Genomic DNA, 16,032 nt, shown 5'->3' with positions numbered 1-16,032 from the left:
TCGAAAATGACTTTCAGTTTAGTAATTAAACTTAATAAAAACAGTTAATTTCTCTATTTGCTCTTCTGTATTTTTATTTGAATGTCATATTTGTATATATTATTATATATTGCTGTTCTAAAAAAATAAAACAATTAAAAAAATAAAAAGTAATAAAAAATGATTTATTTTTTTTCTGGGAGCTGGAAAGGATTAATGGCATCTCAATTCATTCTAATTTTATATATGAGTAAGATAAGTTACAAGCTTGGTCACAGAACAAATTAAATTAGCCACTCCCACTGTATTATTATTATTATTATTATTATTATTATTATTATTATTATTATTATTATTATTATTATTATTATTATTATTATTAAAAATAAAATATGCTTTGAAAGGACATTTGTGAACTACCCCCCCCCCCCCCCCCCCTCCCCTTTCCCCCCACTGTTCGTAACTTCCACAGTGCAAGTGGGTCGCGACTCGCGACTCAGTGACAATGAAAAATGTCTTTCACAGGGTGACAAGAGTCGAGAACTAGAGCAGTCGACAAAGTCAGAGGTAGTCCAGGCCACTTTTTCCAAGCACCTGCGAAGCGACAAATTCAATTAAGGACTCCTCTTCCCACTTTGAGTCGGTCTCCAGGGCACATCTTCCGAGCGACTCGCCTTAAAAGAAATGAGAAAATACCACAATAAAACGTGAAAACAAACCCCTAATACTAACTCTCATAGTAATGATGCAAATAATTGTAATATGTCAACTGAAGTAAAGGCGCCGCTCACCGTCAAGGTACAAGGGTCGCTTGTAGTTTCAAGTGACGACAGGACGACAAAGTCCACACAGGTAAGAGTTTGGCTTTTCCTCCAACTTCTCTGCATGTTTCTCCCCGTTGAGTGGAAGTCCACGCTGAAGCAGACACGGGAGTGGGCACAGCTTTAAAAGGAGGGAGGGGGTAAGTGTGGGACAAGCATATCCAGACGCTTGACCGAGGGGATCCGCTCGCTCGCTCGCTCGCTCGCTCGCCGGCCAGCGGGACTTCCAGCGGCGGCGGCGGCGGCGGTGATGACTGGAGCCGCGTGTGGAGGCTGCTGTCCTGCCTCCCCCTACACTCACCCACCTCAAACTTGCACAATTTTGTCTCAAACTAAAAACTTCCAAAGCTGTAACGGCGTTAAAAAGACTTGAGGCACTCACTTCACATAAGTCGAGACGCTTATTGCAACTTTATTTTTTTGCTTTTGTTCTTTCTCTTCATCATGTCATGAGTTCAACTTACCGGTACGCGGTTTAAGATAAACATGCAACACGGCATTTCTGCTGGACATATTATTTTGTATTTAGTGAAAAATACTCCTTTGTGAGAAAACCTTAAGTGAAACTCGCCATAAACAGGTAGTAGCCCTCATACAGTATCATTTACTGTAAATAGAGGAACTTCTATACGTAAGTGCATTAAATACTGAGAGCTAAAACGCGGAAGTTTTGCTGTTGCATTTGATTTATTTTTTTTTTTAATAAAAACCATTTTTCCTTTACTTGATTTGTTCTTAATACATGGTGAACTGTTGTTATTATTATTATTATTATTATTATTATTATTATTATTATTATTATTATTATTATTATTATTATTATTATTTGTAGTTTAGTGATTCTCTTGTGCATAAGTGCAACCATCCCATCATTTATTGCCAATTAGCACAAGAGTAAACACTTCTGAGAAACAGGCTATTTTTCATGAATGTTTACGCACCACAGCACACTCATTGTATTTGAAATGGTTGATATAATTTTGCACAAGTTCCTGCTCTCAGAGTCTGACAGGCAGGTTTAATGACTTCCACCTCCTGTAGAACAAACAATCTGTTTAAAAACAGCGTACATAACTCCTGCCTGTTTGCTTAGTTGTGATAGCTACAAAACACAATTGATGTGAGATTTAATTTCATACACTTTTTTTTTTGTTTTTTTTTGTAAAAGGGTCACTGGTTGCTCTAACTAGCGTCTTGTTTGTGTTTGATGCTATTCACAAGGATGAAGATGAGGACAGGAATACTGTAGATGACTGGCACTTTAAACCTAGGTCTGTCATATTCTCGCCGGATCTTCCTCCTTTGCTAATTATTGTGTTGTTTTCAGAGCAAATATGTCATATCCATGGCGACCAGGCAGGTTTATTGTCTCTCTCATGCAATAGCTCACACAAGTAATTAATTATCCTTCCCCCTCTCTCTCTTTCCCCTCCTGTCTTTGGTTAAACAGATCATTCATGGAAAGCCATCATCTTTATTAAAATGCCACAGCTAGTACAACACAAGGTAAACAATGAACGTTTTTCAATTTTACTATTTCAATGTCCCTTTTTGTGCTTTGATTCTTTTTATACTGTACCTAATGTGTGTACTTTGGCAATATTTCCCCATCATGCAGCAGCTGTGCTGCATCAATTCATGCATGCAGAGCAAGACACACACACTTAAACGGGGCATTTTAAAACAAATGTTTAGGCAGGAAATAATCTTGCATTTTGTGTGAATTGCTTGCAAGCATTAGCCAGATTAAAAGGTAAATTGACTTTGGTGGAGACTTCTATTTCATGAGGTCACTAGTGGCTATAATGACCAGGAGCAGTTGACAGCGTAGAGTACAATAGTCAACCTGCATGCATTGCCAGCTGTGGGTGAGGTGCACTTTTGACCCCTACAAAAAAAAAAAAGTATATATACACTGTATATGATAAGTTGCTAAGCTCTCCATCAGTGTGGAATGTGACGGTATGTGTCTTCTCCTGCATGGAGTTCTGTCTGGAGCCGGACACATTCCAGCCTTCACTGTCTGACTGGTGGCACAGGTTCTCATCTCTTTTTAGCATTGATGTGACACAGCAATATCCATCTGTCAAACATACTGCCCCTTATTTTCCTTCCTGTCTTTTGACCGCTCCCTGCCTCCCTTTCCTCATCCTTCGATGCCGCTACCATTGACACGACATAGTGAAGTATGCCCATACTGATTTTTAATTAACATCTTTAACAACATGATGTGGAAAAATGTGTGTTTACTGCTCTTACAGTGTGTGATGTGCTCGAAATGACCAACTCAGCACACCACACACTTAACGATGTATGCACCGACAGTTGTGACTATAGTCTCCTTACCCAAACCACATGTCTGTTGTAGTATCAAGATTGACCTGTGGGGGGGCTACATGGTGCCCATGGAAATGTCACCGGAACAATTTTACTCCTCCTTTCCAAGTAGTAGTAGTAGTAGTAGTAGTAGTAGTAGTAGTAGTGGTAGTAGTAGTAGTAATAGTAGTAGTGGTAGTAGTAGTAGCTGAATTTTGGCTCACATCATAATATTTTTTTTTGTAAACTCCTCTTGTTGTTGTTGTTAATGTGAGGGAAGACTGTAGTGAGCACTTAACACAACCAGTTCCTTTTCTATTTGCTTCCTAATTCGCTATCATTCCGTTTCATGTCACAATCAGGGAGTCCGTAGCTTGGCCGAACTCAGTGACGGCACATATAGTGTCAGGAATTGTGATTTAAAAAAAAAAAAAAAAAGAAGAAAAAAAAAGAAGAAAAAAAAAAAAGAACAGGTTTAACAATTGTGATTGTCCAATTGGATACCACAGCATAATTGCTCAGGATATGATCACAATGGTTGGAAATGGTCAATTTGGCTCAATCTGTTGGTTTGTTTGTACTCCGCTTTGAGGCATCCACAGTTCAGATAGCAAAGATACAACACATTCACTGCTTGTGCTTTTGTCATTGTTTGTCTGTGTGCGTATGTTTTTTATTCTATCTGGCTTATAATATGTTTATGGTTTTTATTCTATCTGGCTTATAATTGTAAAAAATTTTTTTTTTTGAAACCTCACGTTTTAATTGTTGTGCATATTCATATTCATATTTCATGTAGCCCTATCAGTTAGTGTGATGCCTCATGTCTCATAAGTACCCATCTGCATCTGTCAAGGGGTGTGTAGAATTAAACCCATGTGTATTGTGCCTCTGTTTGACCTTGGCGGTGGACCCCTGTTTTTTTTTTTTTTTTTAATGTCAAATAAGCATCAGTAATTCCAGGCAGCTACCGCTTGACAGGTTTCAGGAGCCATTAGTTTTCTTTCCCAGCTCATAAGCTTCATCAATTGCCCCTTTGTGTAATGATTTTGTATACAAATTCACACAAGCAGTGTTTGGCCTTGTAAAAAATATACTGCCATCGAAGCGTGCTAGTATTCCAGCATGAATACACACACTTTTTTTTTGTTTTGTTTTTAAATCACCTCAATTGTTTTTATTTTAGTATAGAGAAAATGTCCTTTTTGCATGCTTGATCAGCCAGTAGAAAAATCCAATATAATGGAGGTTCAAGGTGAATTGCATGCCGTGTGTTAACCTCCATCTGCGACTGAAGGAACATTCCTAAGCTAAATAAATAAATCACATCGACAAACAGCAATATGGACTTGAAATAAATATTGATTATGCTCTGCAGTTCATAGATGAAAATTGTCTTTTTGTCCATTTGTCGTGGGCCTTTTCAGTACGTTTGAGAGCGAAGCAAGCATGAAGCTGTGGGCGAGAGGAGGAAAAGAACAAGTGAGGGAGAAAGACAAGAGAGATTTCCCAGAGTTGAGAAAGGGACATGCTGCCCCTTTCTTAGCTCATTATCATTCCTAATAAGTCTTAAGGAAAGAAGGAGCATTGAGTGTAAATGCACGGTAATCCTCCCACTGTCCAAGGTTAGTAGGGACGTCAGCACAGACGCACCGTTCCCAGCTGGCCACTTTGGGACCAGAGGAGCACAGTTAAGGATAGATGTTCAAGGAGAAAGCGAGGGCAGTTAGACATTGGGTTAAGGTTATGCCCCACCTTCTCAATGGCAATGCACCAGCTGGCATGTAGTCAGGGCTTTAAAGCACCCATTTTTTTGGACATATTAAGTATAACGCTACCGTGTGGGGATTTAGAAGTTACATTAAGGATCCAAACGGGGCAATTTTATCTTAAGCAGAGTGTTGAACTTAAAGGAACTCCCTGCACTTTCGGTGTGGTCCAGCAACATGCAATAAGATGAATTGGAAGAGCTTGTGACCAATTAACTCATTTTAACAAATTGCCACTCACTTACAGCAGTTGTTCAACCATGTTGCTTTAATGGAAATCCAATGCAAACTTTATTTATACACTCTTCTAAGCTCTCAGTCCAATGTTCTGTCACTCTGTGTTTTCTATATGCAGGTTTGGTAATAATATAGTATCCATGTGTGTTAATCAACTGAGATGGCTCACATTAATCTTAATCCACAGTGAAAAGGGGGCGGTGGTCGCACTAATTGGATCAGTGAGTGGCTTTGCTGTTTCATGTCAAACTGTGTTTTTAGACTATCTAGTCTAATTTGAAATAAAAAAATCAATCACACATTTCTTTTTTAGTATTGTATTAAAGCCCAGGGAAATGTCACCGGAACATTTTTACTCCTTTCCACAATGTTGCTCTTCAATCTAATCTTGATAGTTTAGTTAGTAAAATAAATACAAAGATGAAAAGATCAGACTTCCACACCACAAACAGTCAACACATTAACATCAGGCTGCCACTGGTGACTCTTATCTGCTTGTAGCTCAATGGAATTTACTCATTCCAACCCATATTCAGGGTTTCTTTCAGTGCTATAAGCCTGGTAGGCCAATAGACTGGACCCCCACTCCCCGGTCGTTGAATGCCAATCATTGTATTTAGCCGGCCGGCGGGTGCCTTTCCTGTTCTTCATTGTTACCCCCCAATCGACGAATAATATTCGGCACATGTCGTTCGTCCACCGCACCCCCCCGCTGTTGACGGATAAGTCTGTCGCTCACCACCAGGCTTAGCAATTATTTCTGGGGATACCCCGTTTGTCGTATCATAAGGCTTTTAATTATTGATATCACAGCATATACAATATACAGTATTCTTATCATATGTTGTATTGTAGCCTCTGTCATTTACTGAGGGTAGACTTTTTGGGTAATTTTGTGAATGCAGAACTCTTGAGTTATAAAACTCATACTTCTTCGAGGCGTTATTATTGAGGATGGCTTTACATTGTGGTATTTCCTAACACAGGGTTTTATGGAAAGAGTTGTCTAATTTCCTCTGCAAGAATGGGACAGAAGCCACAAGCAAATGAAACCAGAGCTGGTGGTGTAGAGTTGGAGTTGCATTTTGTCTTGCACAGTGCACTGCCATCGCTGTCCCCTTCTGTCATGCAAGAAACGATGAATTAGCCTCAGACAGATGTTAAATGATCTTTGCTTACCATTTTGCTTATTTTTCTTGGTTGCACCTTTTAAAGGTTATTCCCTGCAACATTTCACCAGTTTTTACTCACTCTTAGTTGTCACCATGTCTGATTTACTGCCTTAGCTGTACTCATATTTGACCCTGCCAGGACTGTCTTCATCGCCATTTTCTTTGTCAGTTTGCGTTATCATTGCTGCTTACTTTGCTCTATTGCTGTCCTTCCCCCCTACCTAACTCCCCAACCACCTCCTGGGAGCCTTGGGAGGCAGAGAGCCATCACCATGGTGATATGAACACAGATTCCCTGCACACCGGTCCATTGTGGCGAGCGTGTGTTGAGGTGAGATGGAACAAAATGTCAGAGCAACAGGTTGTTTTTTTTGGTGTGTTTTTGTTTTTGCTTACTCAGTGGGATTGTGCTGTGATCCAAGGGCTGACAGACTGTGAGTTAGTGAAGCAAGTTTCATTTTATTGTATCCCCCCCGCACAAATATCCTGTAAATATTGTCCAAGAATTATGTTCAATATGGCAGAAAATCTTTGATTTGATGTTTAAATCAAAACATATATTTCTTCTCTAAGAAAGATCAGGGTCATAGCTTCACAAATAGGAAACTGTTTACCAATAACAAAAGAAGCTCTAGCCCCTAATTATCCTGCTGCACATGCCTCAAGAAGACCACTCAATATTCCGGCTTTGCTCAATCACACAGAACCAAACAAAGTCATGATAATGTCCCCCCAGTGTGTGAATTCAGGTAACGGGCCAGAACGAGAACGAGCGTTTAAAAAAAGCATAAAGTGTGACACGTTTCTTCCGTTTGCTCAAATGTTCATTTACCTCTGCAACGTATCATTCCATTGTATTCAAGGTAATTACTATTCCTTATTCATTTATCTGGACAGTTTAATAATAAATGATTGGGAGATACATTAAGTGCAACAAAACAAGATACTATTTTATTGAATGTTTACAGCTGTTTTAGCGCGATACAAAGATTTGCGGTCAACCAATTTTGCACAAAATTATATTTAAGAAGAAAATAATTAAAACCATATACTACATTTTCATTGTTTACTTTTATGCAAATTGTCATGGCAATTTATTCTGGGGTTTTATGAAAACAAAACATTACATTTTTCTATCAGCATGAGTCTTGATGCAATACACTCAACAAACATGCTGTGCTGAAATTGTATATTTAGCCATTATGTCAAGTTCTAAGAGTTAGAAAACATATTCCAAACTTCAAATAAACTTTTTTTATTTTTTTTTTAGCAGATTCCTATTTGTACACAGCCCTTCTACATTTCTGTGGGAACAGACATTTACACATTCTCTGGTGGTAGCAGTTTATAGCAAGCAAAATATGCTAATAGGCATATCAAATTTGCCATTGTTAACATTATAAAATACAGTGGCTCCAAAGTAGAATGCCCCAAAGTCATAGGGTTAGGGTTCAACTAACATTTCCGTGAACAAACATGTACAAAAAGTTACCCAGACTTAGAAACACCACAATACTTAATGTCACATCTGGCGAGACTTCATTTGAGTGAGTAATAAAGAGGAATTGGGTGTTGATGACCGTAGAGCCAGAAATTGATTTTATTGCGAGAGCAATACTGAGTGTTTAAAGCGACAGATGAGATACCTGTATGAAATGTCGAATGAGTTCTATTTAGAGGCAAAAGTTGCTTTTTCCAGTGCTTCATAGGCCTGCTAAATTGTTGACACAGGCTCTTGTGGTATTCCTGCATGTCATAGCAGACACTACAAGGCCCATTTGGTCCGGTGTAAATCACCTCTATTGGCTCATGATGATCAGACAGTATTGCCCTTTGCTCTCTCGCTTTACGTTAATTTTGACCTGCCTTGATCCAAACAGCGTGCCACTGGCTACCGAGCTTCAAGGGGAAAAGTGGTTGTATAGATAATCTGACAATGAAGAGATGTAGCAGGTTATGCCCTCGACCCTGAAGAGGATGTTGTCACAACAGGTACAGGGTTGTGCTCAGTCCCTATGGTTGGAAAAGAAGTTTGACCTGTAACAAAGGGCACAAGGTGGGCTTTAAACACACAACCCTAACATCTGGCGCAACGTTTGGGCATCTTGCTCTCGGGGGGCAGGAGGTGCCCCATGGCTTATGACATCAAGTTCAAAAGTGAGCTTGGTAGCCTCGTTAAAACTTTTGTGTATAGTTTCTCAAGTTGTTTTATGCATCAAGTCTCATTAATGTTTGTGACTGCACAATAGCTGCCAGGTCTCTTCATGCCAAGTCTGTAAGAGTAATTCACTCTTTCAGTCACATTTACCCCCTGAGTAGGTACAAAGGTGTAGTTCCTGAGAGATTCTTTTATGTTCGGAGACCTCACTTGCTTCCTTGATTGCGATCGCCACAGCAGCAACATATAGTTTCAGTTTGATCTCCGCTGTCGCATGCCATACCACTTCAGGAATACTCTTGGCAAAAGAAGAAAATAAATTTTTCAGTGTTTATTAGAATACAACTTGACAGAAGGGAGTCCTTCCTGCTCTCCTATTGCAGCTCCAGCAATTAGCAAATTGATTAGGAGACCATGAACACACCTCCCTGGCTTATCTTCTCATTCTTGGACAATATTGCTGTGCCATGGGACAATGTAAATATTTAAAGTGGACCCTGAGTAAATCTCAATAAATGGCTATGGGGCAGAGCAGATGTCTCCTGTTGAGGTTCTGAGCCAATTTTCTAAACTATGATTAAAGAAAAGTTTTGGATTAAACATTAAACATGCCATATCCTGTGCCCACCATGTCAGGACTGCTCCCTTCCCTTTGGATCTACTGTATTAGTTTGAAATCATTTGGGTGATGACTCTTTGAAAGTGGAGGCCATTCTGGGATGTCATGTTCAAAATGCCACAAAGACCTCTCTTTTATGCACAAATGCTAATTAAAATGGTCCCCCCCTTCCCCAAACTGCATAGGGAAAGACTTCGTAGCAATTTGGTGGATAATCAAATTGCATTTTAAATAGCCATTTAAAGATGACTTGGGTCTGTTCATAGTGGCATAAATTAGGCTTGAATAAGATACTATGTACTGAGTGAAACAATACAGCAAAGTTCACATCATAACATGCAGTGCTCGATTTATGTTTTTAATGACTTTAAATGATTTTATTTAAAAAGACCATCTGATTTGTTATCATGCAGGCAGAAATACTGTTTTCCTTTTAATTATGAATTCCCTCTTGCTAAGTGGCATTTTCTTTACAACGTGTCCTTACAATCTCACCAGTTGAGACAAAAATGCTAATGAGACATGATTTGTTCACGGTTGTAGTACCTTGGAAACATTTTACTCTTAATTTCAGATTTTCGGTCTGACAGAAATGGCAAACTGGGTGGAAAATGTTGTCAACAGTTATGTTTGTCTGGAAAAAAATCTGTGCTTAGGTCTGTCCCCCCATATTTGATTTACATCATTAAGTTCTTTTCAGCCAGTCAAATTGTCTATCCAGCCAGCATTCCAGCGCATATTAGTGACACCCTCTTAGCAGAAAACAGAAAACTGTAAAAAAAAAAAAAAAAAAAGAAAAAAAGAAAAAAAAGAAAAAGAAAACAGGCATGAATTGCTTCTCCCAGAATAAGCAAAAAGTTTGATTCCTGTGAAATGAGACAATTGGATTAAGCCTGAACTCCCCATGACCTTTTAGTTCTGGATGCATCAAATTGTAGTTTTTGTCTCACCTGGACCATGTCTCATGTTAAATCTGACTCTAAATGCAGCTATCAGAAGTACTTCATATGCACATTTATAGCAAGAAAAGCAATACTTGAATTGTAAGTATAAAACAGGTAGACTTCGAAAGTAGCTGTTTCATAAATTGTACTTGTCTGAGTAATATTAAATCAGCACACCTTTTACTTAGGTATCTTCGGTAATAATAAAACATACTTTTACTCACTTACTCCCTTCGTTTTAGCTCGATCCTGTTCACAACATATATTTAAATTTGATTGTTTTATTATTCGTCAGTTAATGTATTTGTTTTGGTTTGTTAGGGAGATTGCTGCCTTGGGCGATGTCCATCACATATCTCACTAATTCACTAATCCATTGCAATCACTACACATGTTTAACTCCATTTGACCAATCAGACATAGCCAGGCAGTCACATGACCACACTCTACGTCTCTATGAAAACCCCTGGCCTCACATTCAATCTACTGTATATTTATTTTAAAGACTATGGAAAAGAACCTGTTATGGGCTGATCTTTGTCCACATTTCATTGAGAAAACACATTGCTGTTAATATCAGCCTGCAAATGATGTTGTCGGTGGAATTGCCAACACTCAGTCTAACACACATCCACACAGGTTTAGTTTGCACGTCACACTGAAGTTGCGCCAATCACGCAAATAGAGCACCACATCTTGTGGCAGATTTTGCTTAATGTTATTTTATGTGCTATTGTTTTCATTAAAGTCATATTGTTGGGGCAGTATCGGAAGTTGCACATTCCCAACATTTTTGTGTCAATTAAAAGCCATATCTATCCACAATCTCTGTTTTGATCTGTGCGCTACAGGTTGCACAAGAGTGGATGTAAACCTGACACTCCTATATGCAAATATATCCAAACTAAAGCCTGGTTTATACTTCTGCGTTTGCTCTTGCATTAATGACCGGTGTAGATCACATGATCTACGCACGCCATGAATTTTAAGTGCCGCGTAGCTCGTGGCCTGGTGCAGCGCACACCTCGCCAGTTCTTGAACGCCGTAGATGGCGGGACGTAGCTCGTTCGTGATTGGTCCATTCGATGGCGTACTCAGCTTTTTTTCTTTTTTTTCTCTCTCCCCGCCCCCCACCCATATAGATGTGAAGGCAACTGTGTTTGGTGGTGCAAATCCACTTTCTGCCCTGGATACCACGGCTGTACGTGTGCATATTTGCGTGTGACAAGAGAGGAGAAAAAAATAATAATAATTGTGGGGCCGATTCAGGTTTTCGTTGCCTTTGCACGGCACTAACCGGTAAAAATGGAGCAATCCGGGAGCGCCTAATTCACTAAACACGCGCAGATGGGGAAATCTGTCAGTAAGTCTGCCAACCAGATTGCGGCACGATGCGGCGGTGTTATTTGCGCGTATTTAAATGAGGTAATTTGCATACATTTCACGCAAAATATGCCCACCCCAATGCAAATGGGACTCATTGATATGCAGCGTCTAATTCACTAACGTTAGCGCAAATAGCCACACCGACTTTGCGTGATGCAAATAACATTTATGGAAAGCATGTATAAACCTGCCACAACCTCGATCCCGGGATCATGACAGCAGTGCATGTGGCACAGTGCACGTCCCTTCCCCGTGCACGTCCCCGTGGCTGATCACGCAGAGAAGAGAGAGAGAGAGAGAGAGAGAGAGAGAGAGAGAGAGAGAGAGAGAGAGAGAGAGAGAGAGAGAGAGAGAGAGAGAGAGAGAGAGAAATTTTCTACGTTGGTTTAGGACACATAACGTAACCCGGGCTGATCGGCAATGGCGGGGAGGCATTTTACGATCATTCTTACGCACCAGATGTAACTGTACACCCACGCCAACCTCTCAAAATATATTTTCAAAAAACGATCGCACCAATAATTTGTACTTTATGAATGAATTACGTCCTCTCTGCTTTGTACAGTTTAATGGCGCTCTAAACGCTTACTCTCGGTCCAACCTCGCTTTTTTTTTTTTTTTCCTTAATCTAGCAGTGAAACAGCTCTGCCGCATGTTATACAAAGTGACATTTACACCATAGTGGGTCTACAATTGTGTAAATTACCATAATACCTACATTTAATGTGATTAACTAATCGCAATAAAAAAAAAATGTTGCAGATAGCCTTGTTAATTGTGAGTAAAATGGTTAAACACCTGAACAAACTACAAACAAAACAACATTGTAGTCATACTTGTACTTTTTTAATTGGGAAATTCTATTTGGTAGAGTATCTCCCTTTTCCATGTAGTTTCTATAAAGTCGTTCCTGAATTGATTTGGCAAATAAATCCCTGATTTTTGTGTTAAAGCTGTGAAATCTGATTCCTAAGTTATTCTCATTGACGTTCCTTCCACTTAATGAGCGTGGCTGCACTTGATTTTACTTGCAGCCTTTCCCTAAATCCATACAGTTATTTCAATTGTGGCAGTTTTATAAACATCCGTCTGTATCCAACTATTATTTTGATTTCTTGCATGTTGATTATGTTTGTTGCAAAGATCATGACAGTAGTGGGATTTAATTGATGAAGTGGTTGACGGATCATAAAATTGCAGTCAATATTTGGTTGTGCCAGGGTGTCTGGGATGTATGGCTACACACACAAGGATGGAAAAACATATTTACACTTCAGTCTCTCCACAGTCTCTGTTCGCTGTACAGTAAATACTCAGGATACGGAAATGAATAGACCCGACATATTTATTCAGCCCAAGCCAAAGAATATTAGTTAAATATGTCCAATTTTAGGTGTGGCCCCCAGGTCCCTCTTACTGCAAATGATGGTATTAAAAGTCATTTTTTATTTATAGACATATCAGCTTCTAAGACAATAGACTCGTTTAGTTTTTACACGACAGCAGCCTCTATCTTTTTAATAAAAATCCTGACTTGGTGAAAGTTTAATTAATAAGGGACTTTAAGCAAGGGAAATGAGCAAGGGAGTGCAGTCTTTAAGGGGCCGCTAATTTTTCAATCTGGGCTATCCTCCAAAAAAAAAAAAAAAAAAAAAAAAGAAGAAGAAGAAGAAGAAAAAACAGTCAATTAGCGCGTTAAGCTGCAGAGACAAAAACGTCATTAGTTCTAGCAAAAAGAATAATAGGTTATAAAGGTTTAGCTTTAGTGGCAGGCCAAAAGCACCAGCATATTTTGTGTTACGCAATTATAAGTTTCAAGACGTTATTATGCGGAGGTGCTGAGTGTTACTTTCTTTTTGTAGTTTCTAAATTTGTAGGACACCAGTTTCTCATGTGACATGTACAACTGTTCTTAGAGTTTGAGTAAAGTAGGAGCAAAAACCAGACAGTTGAACATTTCTCGCCTGGTCTGATTGGTTACGTTTGTCAACGCAACTTTGTTGTTGTGATTTGTTTTTTTTAAATAAATATAAAAATAGACACATCACTTTTATCTTTCATTATATCTCCAATTTAGAGCTTACTGCATGCAGACATCTGATCAAAATTGCTTTTGCATCATGCTTTGAATGCTAGTAAATGATTGGTTATCATAGATCCGCCAATAAATTAATTATTTCCACTTCATGGTTAAGTATCTGCTACTCTTCCAAATCGAGTGCTGGTACTTGGTTATTACACTTTAATAGCTCGGTTGCCAAACTAACGATATATTACACTGTGTGCTGGCTCAGATCAGACAAGATGAATTGGCTATTAATTAGAGTTGCACTGAGAGGGCACCGGGGAGAGACTCCTCATAGCCTCGCAATCAACGCCAACACGGACCCTTGTGACTGGCACAGTTGGGACAGGCCCAGGTCACCAAGTTTTAGTGCAAAATCCTCTGAATTTGGTTGAATGGGGCACATTTAATCATCCAGCCTTCGTCTTGAGCGCAAATGTCCAAAGTGTGGTCTGTAGAGTGGCATCACGTGTTGTCTGGTTCTTTTGAGCATCTTTAACAAAAGCCTCACGTAACCAAAGACTTTGAATGAGAACACTTCACTGGAAAGATTTGACAAGTAATGATGATTTGTGGGTAATATTATTGTTTGGCTCACTTTTGTTGCGCAGCCTCTAAATTAGCCCTTTTATCACAATTAATTAAGCTTTCTTATATGAGATGTTCCATCTTGAGCTCATCCACATAGGATAAATAAGTCAAAGCTGTAGGATATATGTCTTTTTATTGGCTCACTTGATCTCGGATGCATCTGTATTGGGGGCTGAAGCTGTCTCTGCGGTGCGACTTTGTGGAGGACTCGCTGCCATCACTCACTTTGAATGCCTCTTTTATGGCTCGTTTTGTTAAAAAAACACTTTTTTTTTTAATGCAAGGTATGAGGAGTTATGGGCTGTCTATGCAAATGAAGGAGTTTTGACAGTTTGTTATTCATGTCATCACCTTTTTAAACACTCAAAAACAATAAATTTCACCGTGATGTGCCACACTGAAATTGCCACTGAATATTATTAGTTATTTTAACAAGTTCCTTGTAAATAAGCGTTAAATGTTTGAACGATGAGCAGAAAGAAAAATGGCTTTGCATCAACTTATTAGATGCCATAAAAATGGCAGTGATTTATCATGGCTGTTGTGTTAGCCATCTTTTGCTTATTTTGTAAGCTTGCTTTGTCTTGATGTGCCCATTAAATATGGAAACGCTGTTAAAAGCCTGTGGTTTTGCCTGTCGTGAAAATGTTAATCACAGGCATATTTTTGTACCTATGCTCTTTGGAAAGATGGAGTGATATACATTATGGCAACAACATACTGCATATCATCAAGTTTTTCTGCTTTCAATGCTTATTTATAGTTTTAGAAATCAAGTGTGTGTAATGTAACTCGATTGATCTCAAGGGGCTGAAAGTTGGGGAAATTAATCAAAATTTCTATACACTGATATAATCCTGTCACTATTGATTATTTCATTAATTGACATTTATCGAAAAATTTTATCTGATTAGCCAATTATATTGTAGTTTGTTTGGTATAGGTAATGATTAAAAAATACCAAATAACAATTACACAATCAAATTGCTCAGTCAGATTCAGGACTAACAGTTGTACAATTCCTTTACCAAATATTGTATAATCATATTGACAGGGCACTTAAATGAACCAACCAATTGGCTTTTATTGTGGACACATGGAACCTACCAAAAGAAGATTAGAGTGTCTTCTTTCATCAGGAGAAAAAAGTATAAGCCCTTTTTCTATCTGTTTCCGTTTTGCAGAAATCAGTATTAGAATATAGCTAAGTTTCATCATCATTCACAAATCTGCTTAGAATTGTGGGGAAACAGCTTGATTTCATCATGGCACTGGTTGATCAATTCTACTCTGCTGCCACCTGCTGGCCAATTTTGTAATAACTACAATTTTTTTCACCTGTTCTCTGCAGTTAAGAGGCTGCATCAAAGCCTTCTGTATGCTCTTGCATAAAAATAATAATACAAAAAAAAGTATAAAAACATCTTTGTGACACTTAATACATTTAAAATAGAACGTATTTACACGTTTCTGGGAGCAAATGAGTTAAGATACAAGTGTGTCAATATATACCGGTTCTCCAAAAAAATGATAAACAAAACTTAGTGAGCATCTCCTTTGCTGAGATAATCCATTCCACCTTACAGGTGTGCCATATTTAGATGCTGATTAGACACCATGATTAGTGCACAGGTGTGCATTAGACTGCCCACAATAAAAGGCCACTCTGAAAGGTACAGTTTTGTTTGATTGGGAAGGGGGGGCTTTTGACTCGAGTTGCACTGACTTTTACTGACTCTTTTTCTACTCACCCCATATATGAGAATTGTTCACTATCACAGATTTAGACTAGTTTGTGAACAATGTTTGAGAGAAATGGTGATATTGTGTATGTGGAAACATTTTTAGATCTTTGAGTTCATCTCATAAAAAATGGGAGCAAAAACAAAAGTTTTGCTTTTATACTTTTGTTAAGTAATATTTTACCAAAAATGACACGGTCACTTGAAAATATGTTTCATTTTATTTTTGACTT

General features: G+C 38.6%; 1 long non-coding RNA gene across 2 annotated transcripts in view; it reads left to right on the top strand.

Annotated features, from left to right (window-relative positions):
* The first annotated feature begins 636 nt into the window (after positions 1 to 636).
* LOC144014615 (uncharacterized) overlaps positions 637 to 16,032 on the top strand; it is a 101,505-nt gene continuing 86,109 nt past the window's right edge. For both annotated transcript variants that reach the window (XR_013282509.1, XR_013282508.1), the window contains exons 1-2: positions 637 to 831; positions 2,251 to 2,306. This is a non-coding gene — a long non-coding RNA (uncharacterized LOC144014615). The remainder of the gene's footprint in view (positions 832 to 2,250; positions 2,307 to 16,032) is intronic.

Source organism: Festucalex cinctus, chromosome 2 (assembly GCF_051991245.1).
Source record: "Festucalex cinctus isolate MCC-2025b chromosome 2, RoL_Fcin_1.0, whole genome shotgun sequence".
Lineage (NCBI taxonomy): Eukaryota > Metazoa > Chordata > Actinopteri > Syngnathiformes > Syngnathidae > Festucalex > Festucalex cinctus.
This window is presented reverse-complemented; position numbering and strand designations above follow the sequence as displayed.